General features: G+C 39.9%; 1 protein-coding gene across 4 annotated transcripts in view; it reads right to left on the reverse strand.

Annotated features, from left to right (window-relative positions):
* Nucleotides 1-17,182, reverse strand: part of KLF7 (KLF transcription factor 7) — a 473,743-nt gene that overhangs the window by 241,433 nt on the left and 215,128 nt on the right. The window lies entirely within an intron of this gene.

Below are 17,182 nucleotides of genomic sequence, written 5' to 3' on the forward strand. Positions count from 1 at the left end.
GCTCTAGAACCAAAGTGCGTGGGTTCAAATCCCAGGTTTATCATAAACCAGCTAGTGTGACATTAGACAGTTGGTCTGACCTTTTTGTGCCTCTGTTTGTGCCTTGGTTTTTTTCTCCTGTAAAATGGGGATAACAGTCATACCTACCTCACAGGTTTGTTGTGATAATTAAATGACATCGGGATTATAAGTGTTTTAGCCTAGTAAGAGTGCCTAGTGCACAGTGAACAAGGGATGCAGGTTAGCCTGGATGATAATTTCAACCGTGCTGCTAGCCACCCACCTGCCCATCCAAATCAGGAGAAGGGTGTCTCTTCAATCATGCCATCTGTCTTCACTAGTTCAACCAGACCCAGGCTTACGTATGTTTAAAATCCAGTGTAAAACCCGCCTTTTAAAATTTGTGTAGCCAAAAAGAATCTCACACTAGGCATGGCATTTTCTGTCCCTTGGTGATAGACTGCGTTTTTAAACATGGTGGTATCAATTGATTTAAGTATTTTATTGAATAATTTTACTGTTCCTGTGCCCAGAGGCTTTTTAAAGCAGGGACCAATTTTTTAAATCAAATAGATAAATGTGTAGTCGTTGCACTTGAAATAAAAGCAGCACAAGCAGTAGGGCTAGAATTTCCACTTGAGCTGTAAAACTATTTGCCTAATAGCCTGGAGGGTTTCCTAAAATTTAGGGAAGAAGCAGTGGGGGCTGGTGGCTGAACTTCACCGACACCATCTTAAGCCTTTTACATACTGTCACCCAGCCCTGAAACCTATGTTCTCAAAGTACCTACCAGGATCTGGGCCACATGGGAATCTTCTTATCCTCCTGGGGAGAGGTAATCTGACCTTAACTATTTCTTAAGTCCCTTTAACATTCAGCTGTGTCTCTCCTCTCAACGGTAGAATAATGAATAATGAGTCATCATTTTAGACTATTCCTGCAAACTGTTGCCTGTAACTATTTTGCACACTGCAAATCACCTTAATTTTAGCACAAAATAGCTCTCTACTATCCAAAATACTAACTTTTTTCTTCTGGAAACACTGAAATTAAACAAATTAAAAATCAGCATCATTAATAGTAGAGCATTCTAACATTATATACCTCCTAATGTGATGCAATATGAGTGTACAGCATCACTTTTGAAGGATGTTCAACCTAAATTGGACCAAGCCTAAGGGATAGAGAAAAATACTATGGCCCAATAAAACAAGAAACATCTAGAATGTGGGATGTTCTACAAAATAGCTGGCCTAGTCTCTCAAAAAACACGATGTTGTGAGAAAAAAAAAAAAAGAGAGAGAGAGGGCAGGGTCTATTCCAGTTAAAAGTGACTAGAAACACTGAATGGAATGCAAGACCTTAATGAATCTTGGTTTGAAAAATAACAGGTGTAAAAGATACTTCGGGGATAATCGGGGAAATTTGAGTTTATTGGATGATATTAGAGAATTACTGTTAATGATCTAGAAGTGACTATACTAAAGGATGTTCTTTTTATTTTTTAAATTCATATATGTCTTTACACATAACTGAAAGTGCTATGACAGTGCCTAAGATATTTACAACTGTGCAATAATGTGTTGTGAAATAAATTATCTAAAAGGCAGCAGAAATACGTTGTGAATGCATATAAAACTGTAGCGTGTTCACAGATATATTTTTTATATAATTACTGGTTCTGTAGTGTTTCAAGTTATGTTCTCAGAAAGAGGAACAAAATGCCCAAGATTAAAGAGAAAGTATATGAACCATGTCCCAGCACCAGTGTCCCCAGCAACCCCAGCCCCAGTCTGAGGCCGTCTGGGTCTGCAGCTCCATGGCAACAGGGCCGTGGCTGGGATGGCACTCTCCTGACCCTCCAAACTGCAGGTCACTAAAAGGCTCTTATTTTTAGAAGATGCATATTGAAGTATTTAAATCTGAAATATTACATCCAAATGGTTAGTAAAATATTAGCTATTCCTGAATCTAAGTGGTTAGTATATGGGTAAATAATTGTACTATCTTTTCAGCTATTGTGTATGTTTGAAATTTTCATAATAAAGAACTTTTGAAATGTGAATTTTTTAATGTGAAATTCTGAAATTATTAACAATTTGGGAACTTGGAACCCACGTTTCTACTTCAGGAATTGAGGGCTGGAGGGTGAAGGAAAAATAAAGCCAGTATTAAAACCTGGCTTCTAAGCCCTATTCAGTGCACTGTGTGCTTTCTCTGCACTCTTGGTCATCACGTCAAAGGAAATATGCGATAATTACTCTTTACGTGTGTCAACATAAATAACAAACAGAGAAAGGCTCTCTACAAGGAAAGACCTTTAAACTTTGGAATAAAGCATTGATTGCAATGGGAATTACACATACTATAGTAAATTATGTGTGTATTAAGGGAAGTAAAGAAAGAGAAAGAGTTTTAAAGGAAAAAATGAGGAGGAGTACATAAGTGTTTTGAAATAATTATCCTTCTCTACAAAGATCAATAACAGGGTGATGCTAGTCTGAAGTTGATCAGGCAGTGGCTGGGCAGATGTCCTTGGGGAAATATTTTTTGCATAAGGTTGTGATGGCCTTTGTGCAAGGTTGTGGGTTTTGTAGAGTCTTTTTTGTTATAAAACATAAAAGCATGAGACCCCTCTCTTCATGGCCTTCCTTGGCTCTGTTTGTCAGGGTTTTCTTAACATTAGTGACTCCATTTTGACTCTGACAACTTTCACACATGTAGTTTTTGCTATGCGTTTTATGAGCAAACAGATGAAGTACACAATATTGTATGCATACAGTGTATCTAGTCCATTGTTTACTAGACTGAACCTCTAACATTCTCTCTCACCTCCCATGATCAAATGTCATGTTTCCATACCCTTCCATAATGCAGACTTCCAAGTCCTAGACCTGTTAAAACTGGGGTCATCTCCCTGTGTTTCTCATAAGATTAGTTTCTAAATTCAAGATGATAAAATTCCTCAGTACAATAATTGACAAAGAAAACATCTCTTGGAACCAAATACATAGTTTAATCATTGTGGTGGAAGAAGGGACATTTATTTGATTATGAAATAGAGAGCAACGAGGATTTGTTTAAATTGGCAAAGCCAGCGTTGTTTGGAGCTTCTGTGTCTTATACGAGTCATAGTCTTCAAAGTTATTGTTGCAATCACAAATATATGAGATTGACCATTGTGTTACTCATATTGTGCCTCTTCCTGGGTGTCATAACCATAAGATAGTAAAAAAGTACATGAAATTTTCATAATCAGAGGTCAAAGTAGAACTAAAAACAGTACCTGAACTGACTATATTTTGGACTGTTTTTATTTGGAGGATTTATTCTCCTGAAAAACACTTTAGTCTGCCAACTTCTACAAAGAATTATTCTACTAGGAAAATGAATTACCACATTGCAAGACATCATCATATAATCTCATCTAGACCCCTGCTTCTGAGATACCTCACAATGATAGTATTTTATTCTTTCCTTTAACACCTAAAAAGAAAACTGTGCACATTCATTCCATGTCATGTTTTCACTCTTTTGTGCTTTGGATTTATTACATTCTCACTGGATGACAAGCAGTGTTTTAAGTACCTAGAACAGAGCAGACAACATTGAAAATAAAGATTCCTGTTTCACGGATGTTACATTCTAGTGGGGAACAGAGGCATCTCAATAATAGACACAAAACACTGAAGCCTGGGGGTGTGAAGAACCTACCTCAGATATTGTGGTCCAGAAAGGCCTATGCAAGGAGTGACCCTAGAGTTGAGACCATTCATCAGAGTTAACCACATAGAGAGCTGGGCAAGGGCATTCCAGATAGAAGAGCCAGCAAATGCAAAGCTCCCAGGGCAGCCACAAGCCTGTTGGGCTCGAAGGGCAGAAAGCAAGCCCAAGTGACTGGAGCATGGTCACTGACAGAGTGAAATGAAATGTAGGTCTTGGCTAGAAGAGTGAACTTGACTCTAATTGCATTGGGCAGTTATTGGGGGTCTGGAATCAGGAGAGTGGCATGATCTGATTTATACTTGAAAAAGGCCTCTTGGGCTGACATTTATGATCAGAGACTATCTACTGACATTTAGCCCAAATTCCTCCCACTGCAATTAAAGTGCATTCTCTCTCCTCACAGTGAACAGATGTTATTTGATGCTGATATCAGCTCACATGCCTAAGGAAACATCAGATGGCTAATATCAAGATTGCCAGAACACTAGAATGAATGTAGTCAGAAGACCGGAGTAATAATCATCTACCTGAATTACACTTAGAGGCCACAGATGAAAATGAAACCCATTTCCAGCACCTCTTCCCCACTAATGAGCATACCAGTTCTTTCCTTAATCCTCAAAAGTGACCTTACATTCACATTGGTTCTCAAACTTCAACTTCCCACCAAGCAATCTGTGGCAACAGCAACCTTAATATCTCAGAAGACTGTCTTCAGTATTAATGGTAGGGATCATAATGATGTAAAAGGGTATTAAGATTGGATGGGGGCGGCCGGGCGCTGTGGCTCATGCCTGTAATCCCAGCACTTTGGGAGGCCGAGGTGGGCGGATCAGGAGGTCAGGAGATTGACACCATCCTAGCTAACATGGTGAAACCCATCTCTACTAAAAATATTTTAAAAATTAGCCAGGCGTGGTGGCGGGCGCCTGTAGTCCCAGCTACTGGGGAGGCTGAGGCAGGAGAATGGCGTGAACCCAGGAGGCGGGGCTTGCAGTAAGCCGAGATCGCGCCACTGCCTGGGCGACAGAGCAAGACTCCGTCTCAAAAACAAAAAAAAAAAGATTGGACAGGTAGGACTTCTGGTGAAACCTCCCCCCAGCAAAACAATTTAACTGGTGATAATTATAAAAATCAAAATACATCATTTAAAGTTTCTGGAAATTGTCCTAAGAACATAGGACAAATGGAAAAATATTCATTTAACACAATTTACCAAGTTTTATAAAAATGGCAAGTGTGTGGCATTTTAGCCATGACCTACTTCTTTAACCCTCCTCCCCATCCACTCAATTCCATGTCACAGAAACTGTACCCTGACCATGAACAGCCAAGAAGACAGGGACTTCCTCTCCCCATAGCACACGGTCTAGGGCTATGGTTTCACCCTGGGAGGGGCATGTTGCCAGTCGTATTACTCATTCTCTTCCTTCCAGCCTGGTGTTGCAGAAACTCTATTCAAGGCAGGCGTGGCCCTAGAGGACAGGGCTCCTTTCCCCAGTCCTACACAATTGTAGCTCACTGAGAATCCTGGGGCTCTGATCACCCTTGCCCCAACTCACCCATAGGAGAAGTTCCATGTTAGAAAGGACAGGCTGAGAAGACCAGAGTCTGGCACTCCCTCCCACCTGCTTCCCCAGACGGCTCACACAACTGGAGTATAACCCCTAGCTCTGGTGCAGTGGCACAGGGTACTGCCCAGGGGATGTGGTGACCCCAAGGATGTACAGCTCTGCAGCTCTGCCTGCAGGGGCTATTTGGAACACAGAATGGAGAACTCCATGCCTAAGGATGTTGCGAAAACAAGGGAAATCTTGGTGGAGAATAATTAAGAAGAAGCCAGTAGCTCCAGGATACAAGCAAAAACAGCAGAGCATTCAGAAGTTTAATAGACAGAATCGGACAAAGAGCAGCCAGGAAAAGCCCTCCTGGGATCACAGTCAACACAAGATAGGATTCTCCCAGGTACAAGGGGCTTAAACACAACCTCTGACCAAACACTGGCTTGAATAATAAGCCTTCATGACCCAGAGTGACTCCTAGGAAGCCAGGCTTAAAAATAAAATCACACTCATCCTGGGCAAACTGAAAGATATGGCATGCCCAAGACTAAGCCCTCTTGGGAGCAATCAGAGAAAGAAACTCCAAGCTACTAGTCCATGGCTGAATATGGGGGCAATAAACATAAATTCTCTGAATTATTAAGGCAGCCTGTAAGTCACACACACATCCAAAGATAAAGAGTAAAAATCTAACTGGCTAAGGGGGCTTAAGTACCACCTTTGGCCAAAGAGTGGCTTATATGGACCCAGACCCAGGGGCAGCCCCTAGGTAGCCAGGCTAAAAGATAAAAACCAGGGGGAAAATATCTAAGCATGGACGTCAGAGGTTGCACACTGTGGTAGAAACAGACATCACAGGATTAGTTCAGTCAAATCATTAAACAAATAAACAAATGACAAAACATACAACAAACACCATCAGTCCTGGAGGTTGGGAAGGAAGGGAGTCAGTGTCCAGGGCTGCTGTAAAATATTATTGCAGTGTCCAGTTTCAACACAAAATTGTGAGACCTGCAAAGAAACAGCACTTGTGAGCACACATTTCCCAGACCTTGGTTTCAAATACCATCCTCCAATAAAAGGAAATAGAGTCTCTTGAAGAAATGACTGAAACTAGCACTTGGGCAGAAAATAGAAGATAAACCTGGAGCATCTTATAGTGCCAGAAAGTAAGGAAGTGCTAAAAGCAAACAAAACCCCCACATTGATAGGGGTATGTCAAAGGGACACAGAAGCCAACTGAAAGAGCTCCCGGTGGCCAAAGCTGGAACAATTTGAGCAAAAAAAAAGAATAAAATAGTATTAGATTATAACCCACAGTATAAAATAAATATTCATGGGTCCATACTAATCTAAAACAATGATTGAATAAATAAATAAATGGGGCAGAAGAGCCAAATCTCCTGGCAGCAGAATTTTAGATAATTTATGTAGATACTCTTCCTTTTAATGAAAGGACCATAAAACCCCAATCCTTAAATACAGACTGTTCATAATGACTTCCTTCCAAAGAGTACCACGGAAGAGGGGTAACTTAATAGTGGAGAAACCTGACAAACACTATCTCAGCCAAGTGATCAAGGTAAATATCAACAGTGACAAACCATGTTGATACTATCTACCCTTCATACGATGTGAAGAAAGTGACATTTGACATCTACGGTTTTCCTTTAAACCCCTGTAACACCAATCTAAGTGTGAGAAAAACATTAGGCAAATTCCAAATTCCAATAGAAGAGCATCCTATAAAATACCTGACTGGTACTCCTTGATCTTGAAACCATCAAGGCTATCAAAAATGAGAAAAATCAGAAATTGTCACAGCCAAGGGGAGCCTAAGGAGACAGGCAAACTAAATGTAACATATCATAAATCGGATCTCGGAACAAAAAAAAGACACTAAATAAAACCTAAGGAAATATGGGGTATATATTCAAAAGAACTGAAATGAGGAACTCAAACAGATGTTTCCATGTCCACATTCATAGCAGCATTATTCACAATAGCCAAAATGTGGAAACAACCCAAATGTCCATTGACAGATGAATGGATAAACAAAATGTGGTACATACATACAATAGAATATGATTCTGTCTTTGAAAGCAAGGGAATTCTGACACACGCAATAACATACATGAACTCTGACAGCATGACACAAAGTGAAATAAGCCACACGCAAAAAGACAAATGTTATATGATTATACTTACATGAGGTACCCAAGTAGTCAAATTCATAGAGACAGAAAAGAGAATGGTGATTGCCAGGAGCTGAAGGAGGAGAGAATGAGGACTTAGTGTTTAATAGGTACAGTGTTTAACAGGAAGATGAAAACGTTCTGGAGATGAACGGTGGTGATGGCTGCACAGCAATGTGAATGTACTAATGTCACTGAACTTTACACTTAAAAATGGATAAAATCGTAAATTTTATGTTATATACATTTTGCCACATTTTTTTCAAAAACTAAGGAAATCTGAATAAACTATGGAATTTAGTGAATAATAATGTTTCTATACTGGTTCTTTCATTGTGACAATTGTTAATACCAATGCAAAATATTAATAATAGAGGGAACTGGGGACAAGATATACATGACCCCCTGCTATCGTCTCAATTTTTCTGTAAATCCAAAAAGTCCTAGAAATGAAGTCTATTTTTCAAAAGGAAACATAAAGGAGAAATAGGTAAAAAAAGAGACATGAACATGAAACACAGAAAATAAAAATTACAAATGACAGATGTAAATCCAACCATACCAGTGATAATATTAAGTGTGACTAGATTAAACAATCCAATCAAAAGAAAGAGATATCAGATTGGATTTTTTACATGACAAGATACAACTATATGCTGTTTATGGGAGACATATTTTAGATTGAAAGATACAAATAGGTTGAAGGTGAAAGGATGGAAAAAGATACACAAAACAGATATACAAACAGCAACCACAAAAGAAATGGAGTGGCTATACTAATATCAGACACAATAAATATTGTGGTTATCCTGTTTGTGGCACCAGTTATTATAAACTCCTTCTTCTGCAGAATGGACCTTCATTGAAAATCTGGTTCAGATGTCAAAACAGATACCAGACCTACACCAACGAGGTATAAAAAGCTCCATTACTTCTGTAGTGAGGCGTTCTGAGGGCAGCAGGGCAGGCTATCCAAGCTCATCCAAATGTGGGTTGAGTGAGTAGGAGAAAAAGACTGGCTTGGGGTTTCTATCGTGGCCAGGCAATTGGGGCAAGATGAGAGCTCCTGCGCACCCCACAATAGAGATCCATTCACTTGGGTTGAGGAAACTCCAGGCAAGAGTATCAGCAATGTCTTCAAAGAAGCCACAAAAGTGTCCAGAAGAGAGGCCAGGCACGGTGGCTCATGCCTGTAATCCCAGCACTTTGGGAGGCTGAGGTGGGTGGATCACTTGAGGTCAGGAGTTTGAGACCAGCCTGGCCATTATGGCAAAACCCCGTCTCTACTAAAAGTACAAAAATTATCCAGGTGTGATGATGTGTGCCTGTAGTCCCAGCTACTCAGGAGGCTGAGGCAGAAGAATTGTTTGAACCCGGGAGGCAGAGGTTGCAGTGAGCCGAGATCACACCACTGCACTCCAGCCTGGGCAACAGAGCAAGACTCCAACACACAAAAAAAAAAAAGTCCAGAAGAGAAAGAGAATACATTAGATTTCTAAGCCCTGCCTTGGCTTCAGTGCTTGAAGGGTCAGAAAGCCAGGTTAGCAATGTGGGAAAGGAAGAGCAGAAAGGAAGAAGAAAGCTGACCACACCCCCTTCATTGACTGTTGGCCACCAATCTGTAGCAGGTCTGAGCTGCCATGCACAAACTGCATGATTAACATGAATACAATTTCAATCCCTCCTTCTAGGAGCTCTCTCAGCCCAGCAGAAGGAGTGAATGTGTAATGCTTGAAGTGTGCAGAGAGCACTAAGGGAGCAACCAAGAAGATGACATTTGCACAGGCCCTTGATGAACAGATCATCTTCTGGTTGGAAGGAAGAGCATGTGCAAAGGCAAGGTAGCTAAGAAGGCAAGATGGACTTAGGAAATTACAAGACATTTCATATGCATCCTGTGTTCTTGTCCAGCTAAAAACTGTTAGGAAATGGGATGTCTGCAAGTATCAGATTATGTAAGACCTGGTTAGAAAAAAAAAAAAAAAAAAGGCTTTACCTGCAAAGAAACAGGTAGCCATAAAAGAATAGTAAGCAATATTAGTAAATGGCATTTGCATTTATTAAAATTTCTTTTTGGAAGAAGTATGGATGACTGGCAGGGACCAGAATGGAGACCTGGATCATAAATATGAGACTACTGTGATAGTCCAGGCAGAAGACAATGAAGGCCTGAATCAGAGCCAACAGTGACAGTAGATGGAGTGAGGCGGATAGTTTCAAAAGGAAGTGACATGTGAGGAGGAAGGTGACCTAAAATGTCTGAGTTCAGTGACTAGATAGATGGTGATACTGTTATCTAAGCATTGCCTGAAGAAGGAAAATGAACTGGAGGGAAAAATGATGAGATCAACTTTGGACTTGCTGAATTTGAAGAGTCGGCCATAGCTGGGCAAAGCTGTCAAGTATCATGTTGGATATTTAGGAATGGGATCAGCACAGAGATCTGGTCTGGGGGTGTCCAGAGATTTGATTCAGTTGGCGTGACTGCAAGAGGGGCAGTTGAAGCCACAGGCATTGATGATCCCTGTGACAGATCCTGTCATTTGGGTTGAATTTCTTAAATTCTTAAAGATATGCCCAGCATACATGTAGACAACCAATTTAGGCTTAGAAAATTCTTCAAAAATATTCAAAATACTAAAATTAAACATATTATCTTACATTAACAGCAATAAAAATAATTGTTTCATATCCATGGAAGAGATGATATTGTTTGCATCTTTAGAATAGGTCTAGTTTTGCATCTTACTCTTTTGTTCAATTAAGAAAATCTGGCCAGGCGCAGTGGCTCAAGTCTGTAATCCCAGCACTTTGGGAGGCCAAGGCGGGCAGATCACCTGAGGTCAGGAGTTTGAGACCAGCCTGACCAACATGGTGAAACCCCATCTCTACTAAAAATACAAAAATTAGCCAGGCATGGTAGCACGTGCCTGTAAGCTGAGATAGGGGAATCACTTAAACCTGGGAGGCAGAGGCTGCAGTGAGCCGAGACAGCGCCATTGCACTCCAGCCTGGACTACAGAGCAAGACTCTGTCTCAAAAAAAAAAAAAGAAAAGAAAAGAAAAAAGAAAAAGAAAAAGAAAATCCTGGCAGGGCATGGTAGCTCACACCTGTAATCTCAGCACTTGGGGAGGCCAAGGTGGGCAGATCACTTGAGGCCAGGAGTTCGAGACTAGCCTGGCCAACATGGCAAAACCCCATTTCTAAAAAAAACACATAAATTAGCCAGGCATGATGGTGTACACCTGTGGTCCCAGCTACTTGGGAGGCTGAGGCACGAAAATCACTCAAACCCAGGAGGCAGAGGTTGCAGTGAGCCTAGATCGTACCACTGCATCCCAGCCTGGGCAACAGAGCAAGATCTGGTCTAAGAAAAGAAAAGAAAAGGAAAAAAAAAAAGAAAAAAAAGAAAAGAAAATCTTAACTAACTAACTCACAATTATAGGTTGTTGGGAATAGCAGCTGATAATTGATGGCTTTTCAGATAGTTCTGAGGAGTCCGAACAATCATATGTTCAAGATAACTTTGGAGAGTTATCTTGCTGAGAGATACCGTCAGTGTTCTGCCAGATGCTAGATTGACAAGCATATCACTCTCAAAAGTGGAATGTTGAATGTTTGAACTAGAGCTAATGGGAAATAAATTCTTAAGCCTCTTTTTGGTTGCATTTACCTCTTGAAAGCATTTGTTATTATTTTCTTGTACTCTTTTGCATGTGGTTTTGAAATATGTGCAATGATATATCATTGTTATTTTTCCAACCAGCCAAGAAAATTACCTGTTGGAAAAGAGTAAAAACCTCAATAATTAAGCCAGTTGCACCACAATTTAGTCTGCTAAAGAATATCTGACTCACACCTGTAATCCCAGCACTTTGGGAGGCCAAGGCAGGTGGATCACTAGGTCAGGAGATCGAGACCATCCTGGTTAACACGGTGAAACCCCGTCTCTACTAAAAATACAAAAAAATTAGCCAGGCATGGTGGCGGGCACCTGTAGTCCCAGCTACTCAGGAGGCTGAGGCAGGAGAATGGTGTGAACCCGGGAGGCGGAGGTTGCAGTGAGCCGAGATTGCACCACTGCACTCCAGCCTGGGCAACAGAGCGAGACTCCATCTCAGAAAAAAACAAGTATCCGAGAGCTCATCTTTAACATTAAAATCCATGTAGGGTTTTTTTACCCTGATGGACTTGGTTCGATCTATTCAAGATACTGAATATATATCACTGAAGATACATAATTTGAAAAAACTACTTGAAATCATAGAAATTATGTTTCCTGGAATTATTTGACATTAAAGAAAAATGGCAAGGTTCTTTCATACAACTTTAGGAAGCAATTTCACAATACCTGGTAAAATTGAAGTTGCACCTACCCTTGAATTCAGCAATTCCTCTTCTAGATATAAACTTTGCAGGAACTCCTACCACATGCAGGAGGACACATGAACTATTCATTTCAGTGCCGTTTATGACAGAAAAAAACAAAGAGCCTAAATGTTCATCAACAGGAGAACGGATGAATGAACTATAATAAATTTTCACTAAATGAATTTAAGCCTAAAAGTATCAACATGGATAAATCCCAAAAAATTCATGTTGAGGGGGAGAGTTACACAACTATATTAGTGTATCATACCACTTATAGCATATTTTAAAACATTACAATAACCTGAATATTATCTGTACATCATATATATGCAGCAATGTTATTAAAACAGTAAATAATAAACACCCAAACGAGCAGTTATGTCTATGTTACTCAGGATAGAATAGGCTATGGAGTGTCAATAACCACATCCCAAAATCCCACTGGCTTATAAAGACATATTCTTCATCTGATGTGAGTGTGATATGAGTCAAGTGGCGCTTGTATCTGGACATTTGGGGCACATGGCCTGCAAGATGCACCACATCAGAGAAGGAGGGGGGTGACCACCCTTGCTCTGAATGCCTTGATCCAAAAGTGGTTTCAATTCACATTTCTCTGGCCAAAACTTCATACAACCCCAACTTAGATTTTTTAGCGAGCTCTAACTCTCTAGTATAGTGGTAAATTCTGAAAGAGGAAAGAAAATGGGATCTGGGAGGAATTTATAAGGTCCTTTAACTGATTCTGAAATATTATAACACTTTTTAAAAGCCTCAGGGTGCTTATGGTGCATAAACTCTTGGTGAAGCTATGTGGAGGCCTGATGAAGCTGCATCTATGGATGTTCACTGCGTTGTTCTCTCTGGGTGCTTGTTTGTATTATCTCATTAATTTTTAAAAAACTGATTCCACTTCTTCCCTCATTTCAACACTTGTATGAGACCTTCTGCTTGGTATCCTGTGGACCTTTATAGAGTAAACAAATATTTTTTTTCACAGTGTCTTGAAATCACAACATCTGGCTGTGGCTTTGTCATATTCACAATTTTAACTATTTCTTTCAACACAATCAAGTTAAGGAAGCATATTGTCAATCACCAGTTATTCTCTGGGAATAAAGTTATGAGTGCTTTGGTATCCAAGTATGACTTATTTTGTTCAGCAAACATTGACTGTACGTCTTCAAGAGCCAGGCACTATTACAGATTCTAGGGACAAAGAAGTCTCATGTTCTCATGGAACTTCTATTCATGGAGAAAGGAGACAGATGGTAAACAAGAAAGCAAAAAGTAAACAAAATAATTTCCAGGCAATAAGGTCTGAGAAAAAACAAAACAGAGAAATGAGACGGAGAGTTCTGACTCTGATTGATTAGGGAACTGGCACCTTAGTGGCAAGAAGGAGATGGTCATGATAAAATCTGGGGAGACAGTATTCCAGGCAGAAGGATCCTCTAGTTCCTTGCTGAACCCACAGCCAGTGCTCCCCCAGTATCCATCCTAACACTGCATCTCACAGTATGACTCCTGAAATAATTGTTAATTAAACAAAATCCTCTCTCCTAGTAGCATGGAGTTTTAGGAAAATATAACCTAAAGACATCAAGCACTTCACCCTTTCATGTATATGCCACAATACCGCCCGTTGATGTGCACAGGAAAAAAATACCTGCCAGTCTTCACACATGTGATTAAAATTTCTCTTCCATTTTGTGTGTCATTGATCTTACATGCCTTCAATATGTGAATGGATAAAAAGAATTTTGCTGATGTTGTGTTCCCCTTTATTTCCAGGTATAATGTTTTAATCAACTTTGTTCTTTGGCTTCTTGACAAAAGGGTGATCTGTAACATTTTTCCCACAAAAAAAGGAATGTAAAATATGCTATTCTCTTCTCTACCTTTTAGAGACAAAATTACTCACTTATGTATCAGGATTTCTTATTTTGCAGTTGTTCCGGAAAAACTCAAATGGCTTAACAGAGAGGATGTTGGGCTTTAAGAAGACAGGTACAAGAGTAATATTAATACTATTAAAAATAATTACTAATTATAATATTTATTATACATTTACTATGTGCTTAGTATTGCACTAAATGCTTACACGATTTAATTTAAACTGATTTAAATTTCATAACAACACTATGGGGTAGGCAGTATGATTCAAATTTTGCGAATGGGGAAATTGAGGCTTAGAAAGTTTAAATAATTTATCTGTGGCCACATGGTTCTAGAAGCAAAAGCTGAACTCAAGCAATCTAACTCTGTATCTGCACTGCAAAAATCTAACAATACCATGACTATACCATGCTGCTTAGATGAGGGTGGGAGGTGTGGAATTAAGGAGAAAGTCAAAGTTGCTGAAGGAAAACCAGGCAACAGAAGCAAGCAAAGGAGAACGTCAAGAAGAGCGATTTTAAGAAGTTGCTGATAGTGCAGCTGACCTCTGAGAGTGAGCACCTTCTTAATTCTTTCATCTCGCACCCTAGGCATCTCTCTGGCCTTGAGCTAGTCCTGGCTCTGGGGAAGTAGAGGAATAATAGAAGATGAAAACAGGCAGAAGGGGAGGATCATGTAGAACTCTGTGCGTTATAGTCAGAACTTTAGCATTTACTCTGAGATGGGAAGTTATTGGAGGGTGTTAGGAGAGGAAATAGCATTATCTAATTTAAGCCCTCAACTTTGGTTGTGGGTTGATAACAGGGTGGAGGAGGGTGAGGGCAGAAGCAGTGAGACAAGTTAAGAAACCACTGCAGTAATTCAGGCAAGAATGATAGTAACTTGGACCAGGTGGCAGTGGGATGGTGAGAAGTAGTTAAACTCCAGACAGATTTTCAAAGTAAAGCTGACACAATTTGCTGTGGGACCAGATGTGGGAAGTGAGAGAAAGGGAGGAGTCAAAGATGACTGAAGCATTTACCTTAAAGTCAAGCCATCTGAAGCCTAACAAAAGGCTGTTGAACTTAGAGTTTACAAGATGCTGGATGGCCTTGGTGAGAGCATTTCCTGGGGAGTGGTAGGGGTGGAAGTAAGATGGGACTAAATTGGGTAATAAATGAAAGATAAGGGAGTAGAAGTAGTAAGTATAAACTATGCTGTGTGTATGTGGAGAGGAGACTTGATAGTAGCTAGGATACCCTAGGTTAAGGAAAATGCACATAGATATTTTTAAGATGGGAGAGAATTAAGTATGTTTATGTGCTGAGAACAAGAAAGCAATAGAGAAAGATTGATTGAAAACACTGAATACAAAGAGCAAACCTCCTGAAGAGATGGGAGTGGGAGTGATGTAGCCCAAAGCACAGGTGGAGGGGCCAGATCTGGACACAGGAGGATTTTGAAGGGAAAGAAGGAAGAAAGGAGGGGTATGGCTGTCACTGTTTCTGGGGTGGGAAGGGAGAAATTGAGGGAGTTCCTCCCTGGCAGGCTATACTTCTTTCTGCGAATTAGAAAGTAATATCATGAGCCAAATGTAAGGTTGTTCAGAGTGAGAACGGTGAAAATTTTTAACATTCTCTTGGAATAAAGAAGCATAGGATATGGGCTGCCATGAGGGCCTTGCAAAAGCTGGAGATTGTAAATATGTAGCTGAATCAATTCACATGGTTGTTAAGAAACTGACTTACATAGCAGGAAACTGCTTATACAATATACTTCAATCCAATAACACAGTGGGTCTCATCTCTGTTTCTTATGAATTGATAAAACGTGATCTACAGGGCCAAAGCCACAGTTTCAACTATTTAAGAAGAATGGTGCCCACATTTTTCCATTTAAGTTATGTATAGTGCAAAACTACATCAAAGCCTAGTGCTAAAATAGGTTTAGGCCAAATTCAGATTTATTTCACGAAAGAGCTCCAAATCCTTTGCTTCTTTCACACACTGTTTGGAAGAATATATCTGTTTGTTTTCAGTCTTGTCCATTTCAACATCCAGTTTTTCTAGTAGTAAGAGATATCAAACAATCATGAAAATTTTTAATCTCACTTATTTTATTTACATTTTGTAAAGGCCTGTATCATTTGGTATTTACCTGAAACATAAATCTTAAAATTAAACTATTTTGTTATTGAAATTTTTCCAGTATGCTTTTAAGACTTCTGCAGTCTCTCCATTTGAGAAAGAGATAATTGAATGTAGTAGAAAACTGCCTTATCATTGCAGTAGTTGTATAATTTATTTTTTTCCACTGGGCAATGTGCTTAGCAACTTGCACATTAAGCCTTCTATTAAGATTATATTAATATCATAAATATGCAAAAAGGAAACCACTCTGAAAGTTCAAAATAATAACAATAACCTTTCCCTCAAGTAAAACCTTTTATCTTGAGATCTCTATGCACTTTCCCAACAAGCCTGAGTATCCTTGCCCAGCCACTTTTGCAAGGAGACAGTTGAAATGCCGCCTTCACTTTATTCACTGACTCCAAATGCTAGTTAGGATCACCGGAAAGCAAAGCAGATGCCTAATGTAATCATGATTTTAATTCTTAACATTTCCTGCAGCAGCATTTATAACCTTTAAGAAAACAGGACCTCTAGTCTGTAAAAAGCCCCAAGTGGATGTCTCTTTCTTCTTTGCTTTATTCTTTAGCCATGGCAAGGAAGGGGCAGAAGGTTGTAATTCTGGCAAACTCCCACACATGCAACATGGACTCATATCTCTCACAAAGGACACACATGCACACTGATGCAATCATGTCTAGAAATGAATCAGGGCCCTTGAGACAGGAGCTCGTGACTAATGCTCTCCCAGGAGCCCAGGGGCAGCTTGGCGAACCAACTATATCGGGGCCAGAACAGAACAAAGCGCAGGTGAGCAATGAGCTATAGCACAGGGAGAGGGAGGGGCTGATGCATGTGGTTCCAGGGCTTGAAACACATCATCTGAAGGTAATTCCCATGTAATTATAGAGTGCCAAAAAGGGAAACTGAGCTTTGGCCTGGGTTATGCGTGCAAACGCACTGTAGGATCTATGGTGACTTCCTTTACTTTTCTGGGCCTCAGTTTCCTCATCTCGAAAAATGAGGAATTGTATCACATCAGAAAGACTCCTTTCTCCTTCCACACCCTATGAAATACGCAAAGGCATTGTTTCCTGTTCCCTCAAGCGACATAAAGAATGTCATAAAAAGAAGTGGCGGGAATTGTCCTCCTAAAAAATATTTTAGATACTCAAAAACGACTGACAAGTTCTCCAGGTTGTTTCAGCACTATTTGTTCTGTTTGAAACACTAAACAAGCAGGAATGGTGGAGAAAAAAAAGTGTTTCTCTCCTTATCCTAAAGTATAGTCATGCTGTTTAGGTCAATGATAGACCGCAT

The sequence above is a fragment of the Symphalangus syndactylus genome, chromosome 8, assembly GCF_028878055.3.
Source record: "Symphalangus syndactylus isolate Jambi chromosome 8, NHGRI_mSymSyn1-v2.1_pri, whole genome shotgun sequence".
Taxonomy (NCBI): Eukaryota; Metazoa; Chordata; class Mammalia; order Primates; family Hylobatidae; genus Symphalangus; species Symphalangus syndactylus.